Source organism: Scyliorhinus torazame, chromosome 6 (assembly GCF_047496885.1).
Source record: "Scyliorhinus torazame isolate Kashiwa2021f chromosome 6, sScyTor2.1, whole genome shotgun sequence".
Classification (NCBI taxonomy): domain Eukaryota; kingdom Metazoa; phylum Chordata; class Chondrichthyes; order Carcharhiniformes; family Scyliorhinidae; genus Scyliorhinus; species Scyliorhinus torazame.
This window is the reverse complement of record NC_092712.1, coordinates 79,736,012-79,748,057: the sequence shown is the minus strand read 5'-3', so window position 1 is coordinate 79,748,057 and position 12,046 is coordinate 79,736,012. Positions and strand designations below refer to the sequence as shown.

At 54.4% G+C, this 12,046-nt stretch overlaps 1 long non-coding RNA gene across 1 annotated transcript in view; it reads left to right on the top strand.

The window, feature by feature from the left end:
• The window catches only part of LOC140425717 (uncharacterized), a 164,492-nt gene extending 160,565 nt beyond the window's left edge, over window positions 1-3,927 (top strand). The window contains exon 3 of the long non-coding RNA XR_011947946.1: window positions 3,766-3,927. This is a non-coding gene — a long non-coding RNA (uncharacterized lncRNA). The remainder of the gene's footprint in view (window positions 1-3,765) is intronic.
• Window positions 3,928-12,046: the final 8,119 nt, after the last annotated feature.

Below are 12,046 nucleotides of genomic sequence, written 5' to 3'. Positions count from 1 at the left end.
GGTCGTGTTAGTTCTGTATGTTGATTGGCTCACCTGGGTGTCTGTCACTGCCTGCTTTTACCTCATGATGTGCATGAGTGCATATTATGACATCCCCCCTTTAAAAAAAATTTGTCGGCTGCTTAGAGCATGTACGACATATTTACAAAAGTAACTATATACAGCAATTGGTGAGTGAATGGATATGTACATGTAAGGTGTCTAGGGTGCAGAAACATAACAGCATATATACAAAGGAACTATTTATAAGTCCAGTCGTTGGGGCTGTCGTCAGATTCTTGTGGACCGCTTGAGAGGTGGAGATGGGGATGATGGTGTCTTGATAGGTTGGCATGCTGCCAGATTGGTGGCCTCGTGGAGCAAGGTGCCCGGATATGGCAGAACGACATCTGGGAACGTGAGATCCAGTGGGCAGGCAAGTTTGCGTGGTGCCCTTCAGTTGCGCCGGACAATAGATCCATCAGCCATGCGAACCATAAACGACCTGGGAGCAGCCTGTCGAACAACAACAGCTGGAGCTGACCAGCCTCCACCAGGCAACTTGACGTGAACAGCGTCCTTCGGAGAGAGCACGGGCAGATCAGTAGCATGAGCATCATATGTCAGCTTTTGCCGGGTTCTGATCTGCTGCATCTTTTGCAGCACTGGAAGGTGATCCAGGTCAGGTACATGAATGGCCGGAACAGTCGTCCTCTGGATCCGTGATGGGATCAGGTTCCAAATCCAGCAGCCCTTGCTGCACACTTTGAACGCGTCCGTGTTGGAACTGGGATCGCTGGCCCCCTATCGGAGGTGCAGACCTGCACAAAGCCGCATAATGGCCAAGCTTCTTGCAGTTGAGATATCGCCCGCCTCTTGCAGGTCATTGCCGCTTTAAATGGGCGGTGCCGCAGTTGGGGCACGTCATCACGGCGACGTCGTGACGCCCGGTGCGTTGTCGCACATGCGCAGTGCGGTCAGCCGCCGCTCACACATGCACAGTGTAGTTTTCGGCCGCTTCGTTCTCCCGACCGTGGTGCGCATGCGTGGGACCCCTGGAAAAGCGCGCAGAATGGCCGTCTTCATTGATGCTCAGGCGCTGCATTCGGGCGATGGCCTGTACACTCTCTGCCTCGTGGGAGGCAAGTTGGTCCTGCTCTGCCGACTTAAGGCGGGAATAGCGAATTTTCGCCTGTTCGTGGACTTTGCACGTCTCGATGGCCACTGGCAGGGTCATATTTTTATTTTTAGGAGCTGCACCCGCAGGGCATCGGAGTGGACGCCAAACACAATCTGATCCCTGATGAGGGAGTCAGCGGTGTCTCCGTAGTTGCAGGATTGCGCTAGAATGAGAAGATGAGTGAGAAAAGACTGGAAAGGCTTATCCTTGCCCTGAAGGCGCTGGTGGAAGACATAGCGCTCAAAGGTTTCGTTCGTCTCGACCTCACAGTGACTGTTGGATTTGGCTAAGACAGCCTGGAGCTTGGTTTTGTCCTCACCGTCGGCAAAAGTGAGCGACTTGAAGATTTGGATGGCCTGGTCCCCCGCAGTCGGCAGTAGCAGCGGATTTTTGGGGCATCGGACGCACTTTCGAGGCCCGAGGCCTCAAGGTAGAGACTGAATTTCTGCTTGAAGACCCGCCAGTTGGCGCCAAGGTTCCCGGAGATCTGGAGCTGTGGAGGTGCCTGGATCTTTTCCATGCCGCTGGAAGGCACTTGCTGGCCGTCAGTGAATTCCCAAAGATAAATTACTTAGAAGCAGTAGCCACTCCTGGTATCGTGTCGTATTATTCACCCTGGGGTAACACGGACTGCAATATGATGCAGTTAAATGATAAAGCATACACCAAACGTAGGTGTTGGTTCAATACGATTTATTTAACTTCAGTAACGAAGCACGCAGCTGCCTGTGGGTTGACTCTCTACTACTCTAAGTAAACTAACATTAACTATCTGGACCAGGCTAACTCTGATCCATGTGTAGAAGGTGTTGAATGATTTGTACACCCTGACTGTCTCTACGGTTGTCACCAGTGGAAAGAGGCAGAGTGCTGATGCCTCGTGTGTTTCATAGTTGGAAGCCCCCCTCTGGTGTTCTGTCTGGTGATTGGTCGTGTTCTGTTCTGTATGTTGATTGGCTCACCTGGGTGTCTGTCACTGCCTGCTTTTACCTCATGATGTGCATGGGTGTATATTATGACAGGGGTGATGGGCCTGTGTTGGCACTGTCAGCGGGTCATTAAACAAGGAGGAGGGTGATGATAACCTGCTGTGGGGTAAGCTCTGGTGCTCCTCAACCTATGCCATTGTCTGACTCCTATCTTTCTGCTGACAATGTACGCACACCAATCATCTGCACGTGGCGTGCCTCAGGGGCCACATATCTAGGACAACAGTGCCTGGGTGCAGGGGCTGGGGGTGCAGTCCGGCCTGCAAAGCGGAATCATGTGACAGAAGCTTCACAGGTCTCAGATGTAACAGTTTTAATGGTGAACAATCAAATCCCTAAACTCTCCCCAGCTACCGGTGGTGCCACCCCCCCCCCCCACCCCCACCCCCCCAGTGCCCACTCAGTGATCCTCAATCTTCTTAGCTCTCTGTGCTCTGCCGCTATGTTTATTAGATGCGTCCCCAGGATGCACATCGGAGGAGGAGGCAGCCTGCTGCTTTCCGTGTCCTGTGGCCTTTGATGTTCCTGGCGGGCATCCTCTGGAGGGCCAGCGGCCGTAGGGCCCCAGCCGCCTTACTGGTGGCACTGCCTTGCCGTGCCACTCTGTTCTGCCTGCTGACCTCAAGACGCGCCATTTTCAGGAGGGGTGAACTCGAGTGAGCTGGAGGCCGCTGTTGTCTGCCTGTTGGAAGACCCTGGGTCGGCCTCCGGTGCCCGTAAGGCCTGGGAGTCACCTTGGGATGGAGGGGCAGGTGGCGTGAGCTCCAGAGGCCACTGTGTCACCTGCTCTGCCAACACTGGCAGCTCAACATTGTCTGCAAATTAGTGTTGACACCGTCAGCGATGCTGCTCTGTGGCTGGGCTATACTCTGGAGTGCCTCAGCAATGTCCACCTGCGTTTGGTACACATTCCTCTGCTCTGGAGTGGCCTCAGAGACTGGGACATGCTCCGCGATGCCTTGGCAAGGCCGATATGCGCAAGTCACGCTCGTTACCAAACTTAGTGCTTTTCCCGTTGGATCGCGTCCAGTGTCTTTGGCAAGATTTTAACAATTCTGGCAGAAGGCCAACATGGTTAATTATAAAGGCTGCACTGTGCTTTAAGTACCTATCACACTAAAATAGCTTGAAGCACTTCATAGTAAGTTACTTTGAAATGCAGTCATCAGACAATGACATAGGCAGAAATGGTCTCCATTAAACCTTCAACAATCCCTCAGGGCAACACTGATATGTCAAATTAAAATATGTACTCGTGCAAACGTAATAATATCTCCAACCTATGTTCTCCGTTCTATAGGAATGGTTTGCTGGCTTTTCAAACTTTCCACTGCCTTCCATCTGATTCTTCCAACCAAACTGAAATGCAGGCAGGATAATTCAGGATATAGCAAGAAAACTTGGGAAGGCTGTGACCCTCACTTCCTAGGCTGTTAAATCTATTTCAATTATGTAGAAATCATTAGAGAGTTATAAAAATGGAATCTATGTGGTGAGGTTTTGTTAAAGCAGAATATTTATTTATTCATATAACAAGGCTCACTGTATTTGCAACATGACTGGACAATCAAGGAAATACAGCAGGGTTTTTCTAAATGCTTCACTTCTATCATTCAGACTGCGCTCAACAAGGACATTCTGCTGCCATCTTACTATGACCAGCGCAAGCCTCAGAGAGAAACACGAGAGGATGCAAAAGTGCAAAATGAGAAAAGTCCATTTACACCTGTGAAGGTAATTCTTTCTCCAGACAATAAAGAGCATATTTTATTATGTACCACATCCAGCTCACGAGAAGAGAGGCCATAAAGTTTTCCTCTGTAACCCAAGTCAAAAATAAACCAAGCAAGCCACTAGAATATCTACATCCATGCAGCCTTTATACAGTTGCCTTCCATAGCATAATATCTGTGTGTTGCAGGAGTTTATATCAGGTATTTTTCAGCCGCACGTAACGGACTTATTTTAAACTTAAACAAGGACAATTACGAGGGCATGAAAGCACAGCTAGCTGAAGAGAATTAGCAAACGAGGTTAAGGGACAGGTCAATAGAGATCAGTGGCAGACATTTAAGGGGTACATCAATCACACATAATAGATACATCCCATCCAGAAGGAAAAATTCCAAGGGAGGACCCAACATCTGTGATTAACTGAAATAATTAAAGATAGTGTCAACTTTAAAGAAAAAGCGTACAATTGCACAGAGATAGGGGCAGGACAGAAAATAAAACACAACAAAGAATAACCAAATGATTGATAAGGAAGGGAAAATTAGAGCATGAGAGAAAGCCAGCTGGAACTATAAAGACTATAGTCGAATTCAATCTCCAATTTGAAAGAAAGAAGGTAGAATCAGATGTAAAGGTGTTATAGTTAAATAAAGGTAACTACAGGGGCATGAGGGAGGAACTGACGAAAATCGACTGGGAGCAGACCCTAGTGGGAAAGACAGTAGAACAGCAATGGCAGGAGTTTCTGGGTGTAATTGAGGACACAGTACAGAGGTTCATCCCAAAGAAAAGAAAGGTTATCAGAGGGGGGATTGGGCAGCCATGGCTGACAAAGCAAGTTAGGGAATGCATCAAAGCAAAAGAGAAAGCCTATAATGTGGCAAAGAGTATTGGGAAGTCAGAAGATTGGGAAGGCTACAAAAACAAACAGAGGATAACAAAGAGAGATAAGGAAAGAGAGGATCAAATTTGAAGGTAGGCTAGCCAGTAACATTAGGAATGATAGTAAAAGTTTCTTTAAATACATTAAAAACAAACGGGAGACAAAAGTTGACATTGGGCCGCTCCAAAATGACACTGGTAATTTTGTGATGGGAGATATGGAAATAGCAGAGGAACTGAATAAGTACTTTGTGTCAGTCTTCACAGTAGAAGACATGAGTAATATCCCAACAATTCCAGAGAGTCAGGGGACAGAGTTGAATATGGTAGCCATCACAAAGGAGAAAGTGCTAGAGAAACTAAGAGGTCTAAAAATTGACAAATCTCCGGTCCCAGATGGGCTACACCCTAGAGTTCTAAAGGAGATAGCTGAAGAAATAGTGGAGGCGTTGGTGATGTTTCAACAGTCACTGGAGTCAGGGAAAGTACCAGAGGATTGGAAAATCGCTGTTGTAACCCCACTGTTCAAGAAGGGAACAAGGAAAAAGATGGAAAATTATAGACCAATTAGCCTGACCTCGGTTGTTGGCGAGATTCTAGAATCCATTGTTAAGGATGAGATTTCTAAATTCTTGGAAGTGCAGGGTCAGATTAGGACAAGTCAGCATGGATTTAGTAAGGGGAGGTCGTGCCTGACAAACCTGTTAGAGTTCTTTGAAGAGATAACAAATAGGTTAGACCAAGGAGTGCCAATGGATGTTATCTATCTTGACTTCCAAAAGGCCTTTGATAAGGTGCCTCACGGGAGACTGCTGAGTAAAGTAAGGGCCCATGGTATTCGAGGCAAGGTACTAACATGGATTGACGATTGGCTGTCAGACAGAAGGCAGAGAGCTGGGATAAAAGGTTATTTTTCGGAATGGCAACCGGTGACGAGTGGTGTCCCGCAGGGTTCAGTGTTGGGACCACAGCTGTTCTCTTTATATATTAACGATCTAGATGACGGGACTGAGGGCATTCTGGCTAAGTTTGCCGATGATACGAAGATAGGTGGAGGGGCAGGTAGTATGGAGGAGGTGGGGAGGCTTCAGAAAGATTTAGACAGTTTAGGAGAGTGGTCCAAGAAATGGCTGATGAAATTCAACGTGGGCAAGTGCGAGGTCTTGCACTTTGGAAAAAAGAATAGAGGCGTGAACTATTTTCTAAACGGTGACAAAAGTCATAATGCTGAAGTGCAAAGGGACTTGGGAGTCCTAGTCCAGGATTCTCTAAAGGTAAACATGCAGGTTGAGTCCGTAATTAAGAAAGCAAATGCAATGTTGTCATTCATCTCAAGAGGCTTGGAATATAAAAGCAGGGATGTACTTCTGAAGCTTTATAAAGCATTAGTTAGGCCCCATTTAGAATACTGTGAGCAATTTTGGGCCCCACACCTCAGGAAGGACATACTGGCACTGGAGCGGATCCAGCGGAGATTCACACGGATGATCGCAGGAATGGTAGGCCTAACATACGATGAACGTCTGAGGATCCTGGGATTATATTCATTGGAGTTTAGGAGTTTGAGGGGAGATCTAATAGAAACTTACAAGATAATGAATGGCTTAGATAGGGTGGATGTCGGGAAGTTGTTTCCATTAGCAGGGGAGACTAGGACCCGTGGGCACAGCATTAGAATAAAAGGGAGTCACTTTAGAACAGTACGAAGTCTTACAACACCAGGTTAAAATCCAACAGTTTTGTTTCGATGTCACTAGCTTTCGGAGCGCTGCTCCTTCCTCAGGTGAATGAAGAGGTCTGTTCCAGAAACACATATATAGCCAGATTCAAAGATGCCAAACAATGCTTGGAATGCGACCATTAGCAGGTGATTAAATCTTTACAGATCCAGAGATGGGGTAACCCCAGGTTAAAGAGGTGTGAATTGTGTCAAGCCAGGACAGTAGGTAGGATTTCGCAGGCCAGACGGTGGGGGATGAATGTAATGCGACATGAATCCCAGGTCCCGGTTGAGGCCGCACTCATGTGTGCGGAACTTGGCTATAAGTTTCTGCTCGGCGATTCTGCGTTGTCGCGCGTCCTGAAGGCCGCCTCGGAGAACGCTTACCCAGAGATCAGAGGCTGAATGCCCTTGACTGCTGAAGTGTTCCCCGACTGGAAGGGAACATTCCTGCCTGGTGATTGTTGCGCGATGTCCGTTCATTCGTTGTCGCAGCGTCTGCATGGTCTCGCCAATGTACCATGCTTCGGGACATCCTTTCCTGCAGCGTATGAGGTAGACAACGTTGGCCGAGTCGCACGAGTATGTACCGCGTACCTGGTGGGTGGTGTTCTCACGTGTAATAGTGGTATCCATGTCGATGATCTGGCACGCCATGGCAATCTCTGCAAGACGTGCCAGATCATCGACATGGATACCACTATTACACGTGAGACTATTACATCTTGACAGGATGGATGTGGAGAGGGTGTTTCCACTTGTGGAAGAATTTAGTACTAAGGGCCATTGTGTCAAAATAAGGGGCGAAATTCTCCGTTATCGGCGGAAAGTCCGCCGATTGGCGCAAAAAACGGCGCAAATCCGACTTGCGTCACGTCGGAAAAATGGGTCGAAAGTCTCCGGCCCGAAATGGGCTAGCAGCGACGTAACAGGATCCACGCTTGCGCAGTAGTTCACGCCGTGCAGCGTCATACGCGCCGCACGGTGTGACGGCTCATAAGGCCGCGCTGCTCCCCCCCACCTGACCGGAACACCCGACCGGAACACCCGACTGGATGGCTGGCCCGCCGCTCAGCCCCGAGGTTCGAGTCACGGGATGTGGAGGCGCTCCTGGACGCGGTGGAGCAGAGGAGGGACGCCCTGTATCCCGGGCACGGCCGCAGAGATGCCCCACGCCACAGCCGGCGTCTGTGGAGGGAAGTGGCAGAGGCCGTCACCGCTGCGGCCCTGACACCACGGACAGGCACCCAGTGCCACAAGAAGGTGAACGACCTCGTCCGAGCAGGCAGGGTGAGCCTCCCCCATATCCCCCCTCCCCCATATCCCCCCTCCCCCATATCCCCCCTCCCCCATATCCCCCATATCCCCCCTCCCCCATATCCCCCCTCCCCATATCCCCCTCCCCCATGTCCCCCATATCCCCCCTCCCCATATCCCCCCTCCCCATATCCCCCCTCCCCATATCCCCCTCCCCCATGTCCCCCATATCCCCCCTCCCCATATCCCCCCTCCCCATATCCCCCCTCCCCATATCCCCCTCCCCATATCCCCCCTCCCCCATATCCCCCTCCCCATATCCCCCCTCCCCCATATCCCCCCTCCCCCATATCCCCCCTCGCCCATATCCCCCCTCGCCCATATCCCCCCTCGCCCATATCCCCCCTCCCCCATATCCCCCCTCCCCATATCCCCCCTCCCCCATATCCCCCCTCCCCATATCCCCCCTCCCCCATATCCCCCCTCCCCCATATCCCCCCTCCCCCATATCCCCCCTCCCCATATCCCCCCTCGCCCATATCCCCCCTCCCCCATTATCCCCCCATATCCCCCCTCCCCCATATCCCCCCTCCCCCATATCCCCCCTCCCCATATCCCCCCTCCCCCATATCCCCCCATATACCCCCTCCCCATATCCCCCTCCCCATATCCCCCCTCCCCATATCCCTCCTCCCCCATATCCCCCATATCCCTCCTCCCCCATATCCCACCTCCCCCGTATCCCCCCTCCCCCATATCCCCCCTCCCCATATCCCCCCTCCCCCATATACCCCCCTCGCCATATCCCCCCTCCCCCATATGCCCCCTCCCCCATCTCCCCCATATCCCCCTCCCCATATGCCCCCCTCCCCCATATACCCCCTCCCCATATACCCCCTCCCCCATATACCCCCCTCCCCATATACCCCCCTCCACCATATTCCTCTCCCCTATCTCCCCATATCCCCCCTCCCCCATATACCCCCCTCCCCCATATACCCCCTCCCCATATACCCCCTCCCCCATATACCCCCCTCCCCATATACCCCCCTCCACCATATTCCTCTCCCCATCTCCCCCATATCCCCCTCCCCATATACCCCCCTCCCCCATATTCCCCCTCCCCATATACCCCCTCATTCCCCTTCCCCGATATACCCCCCTCCCCCATATCCCCCCTCCCCCATATCCCCCCTCCCCATATCCCCATAACCCCCCTCCCCCATATCCCCCCTCCCCCATATCCCCCATATCCCCCCTCCCCCATATCCCCCCACCTCCATATCCCCCCTCCCCCATATCCCCCATTCCCCATATCCCCCATTCCCCATATCCCCCATCCCCCATATCCCCCCTCCCCCATATCCCCCTCCCCCATATCCCCCATATCCCCCCTCCCCCATATCCCCTATATCCCCCCTCCCCCATATCCCCCATATCCACCCTCCCCCATATCCCCCCTCCCCATATCCCCCATAACCCCCCTCCCCCATATCCCCCTCCCCCATATATCCCCCATATACCCCCCTCCCCCATATACCCCCCTCCCCCATATACCCCCCTCCCCCATATACCCCCCTCCTCCATATCCCCCTCCCCCATATCCTCCCTCCCCCATATCCCCCCTCCCCCATATCCCCCCCTCCCCCATATCCCCCCTCCCCCATATCCCCCCTCCCCCATATCCCCATGTGAATCCAGCCCTAACCTTAACCTCTGCAATGCACGCGCAACCGATGGCGTGCATTCATATACCTGCCTAACAGTGTTGCCTTTTACCCCTGCCACCCCCCCCCCCACAGGAGAAGCGCGCACACAACAATAGGGAGCATGTGAGGACTGGAGGAGGCCCCGCTGATGAGAGGCCACTGACCGATCACCAGGAAAGGGCCCTGGAACTGGCTGGCGGACCTGACGACCGGGAGGTTGCTGATGCAGAGGTCGGGGGCGTACTAGCAAGTGAGCCACCGACAGCCCATCCCCATATCCCCCCTCCCCTATATCCCCCTCCCCCATATCACCTGATCACTGCCCCATAACCATGCATGCTTCATTGTGTATCGCAGGACCAAACGCCCAGGCACCCATCCCCGCAGATGCAGACCGCCCGCAGGATGCCCCTCGGAGGCCACAGGAGACGGAGAGACACGGACCCTCCAGCATGCGACGCCCGCAGGATGCCCCTCGCACACCACGGGACACGGAGAGACACGGACCCTCCAGCATGCGACGCCCGCAGGATGCCCCTCGGAGGCCACGGGAGACGGAGAGTCCCGGACCCTCCAGCATGCGACGCCCACAGGATGCCCCTCGCACACCACGGGACACGGAGAGACCTGGAGCAACAGGGAGACGACACCCCCGTCACATGCGGGAGCGACCACCCAGCCACAGGCCCCCGTCACATCCGAGCCAGGACACCACTACCCGGGACACCACTACCTGGGACACCACTACCCGGGACACCACTACCCGGGACACCACTACCCGGGACACCACTACCCGGGACACCACTACCCGGGACAGCACTACCCGGGACAGCACTGCCCGGGACACCCCTACCCGGGACAGCACTACCCAGGAAGACGAAATACCGGACAGTGACTCAGAGTGGATGGGTGGAGACGAACCCCCACCCCAAAGTGCCATGGACTCAGAGTGGGACGAAGAGCACGACACAACGCCACTGCTGTCACCAACACCCTCCACCATCGCAGAAACACTCACCTCGGTTGGGCACTTTAGTGATGAGGCGTCTGGTACACTCACTGGTGCGCACAACACAGCCGTCCCGGTACAGCAGGTGGAGGTAGGAGCAGCAGAGGGGCCGGGCGGTCGGAGCGCAGCCCAGCCCAAGCGAACATCTGCCGCCCAGATGGATCCCGGGTTCCTGTAGTTACCACACCCACACATAGATCCGATGCAACCACCGACCCGGAGACGAGCGAAGAGGGTGACGGCCGGCTTGCGGCGGCTGCAGTCGCAGGTGGAGGAGTCCACCCGCGTCCAGGAGCTGAGAGTGGTGCCGGTCATGCGTGCCACCCAGGCTGACACCGCACGGGTGGCGTCCGCGGTGGAGGCAATGGTGTCAGACATGGGGAACGGTTTGCGAGGCCTGGGGCTTTCCGTGCAGGCGGCGTCTGTGGCCCAGGACATGGCTGCCCTCTCACAGGAGGCCATGAGCCAGTGCCAGCGCCAGATGGCAGAGGCGCTCAACGCCATAGCCCAGTCTCTGCAGGCCATGGCCCAGTCTCAGCAGGCCATGGCCCAGTCTCTGCAGGCCATCGCTGAGGCGCCAGTGGCAATGTGCGAGCCGGCGTCGCACTGTCACAGACAGGGTTTGCCAACCCCCTGGGCTCCATGGCTGCAAACCTGCAGAACCCTGTCGATACCAGCACGGGCCTCCAGGATTGGCAGCGCCAGATGTAGGGGGGGCGTCGGATGGCCAGTCCGTTCGCATCCCCCACCCATGTAGAGGCCTGGGGGCCATCGGGCACCCCGAGGGAGGAGGAGGTGGTGTGGTCCGTCCCGGCTCCCCCTGTAGGGGAGGTCCCGGTACACCGCGACACCTCGGACTCCCCCCCCCCCCCGCCCCTTCCGTCCCAGGTGCATCGGGTGGGCAACGGGCAGGACAGGCTGGCAGCTCGCCATCCCAGTCGCCCGCGCCGCAGCCTGGCCCATCTAGGCCAGGACGCCCCAGGAAACGGCCGCCAAAGGGATCCAGTGTCAGAGGGCAGGAATCACAGGAGTCCACCTCCAGTTCTGCTGTACCGTCTGGGGAACCACGTAGACGTAGTCAAAGGGCCCGTAAGGCCAAACAATTAGACACTGAGTAAGTTGGCACGGGTGCAGGGCACAGATGAGATTTAGGGGCTAGGGCACGTGCATGAACTCGTTTGGTTATTAAAGTCAATGTTACACCTACAGAAGCTGCCTTTGTGCTCTGTCCAAAGCGTGCGGGGGTGTCATGTACGTTGAGCGCAAGTGTGTGTGTGAGGGGTGGTCTTACTTCAGCCCCAGGTGAGTCTGCCCCCTTCCCCCTGGGCCGCCATCAACATCCCCCGGGCAGAGGACGGGACCGTGCGCTGCAGTGTCACAGCCGCATGCAGGGATGGTCCGGGTGGATGGTGGTACTGTGGCCATGGGTCAGACATAGTCCAACGATGTGGAGCCAGGAGCTCACCGCAGGGCGGGTTGTCATCATCCTCCATGGCCTGCAATAGACACGCATCCACCCGCAACTGTGTGAGCCCGGCCCGTTGTGCCGCAGGTGGATCGGCAATGGGGGGGGGGTGGTGTGCATGC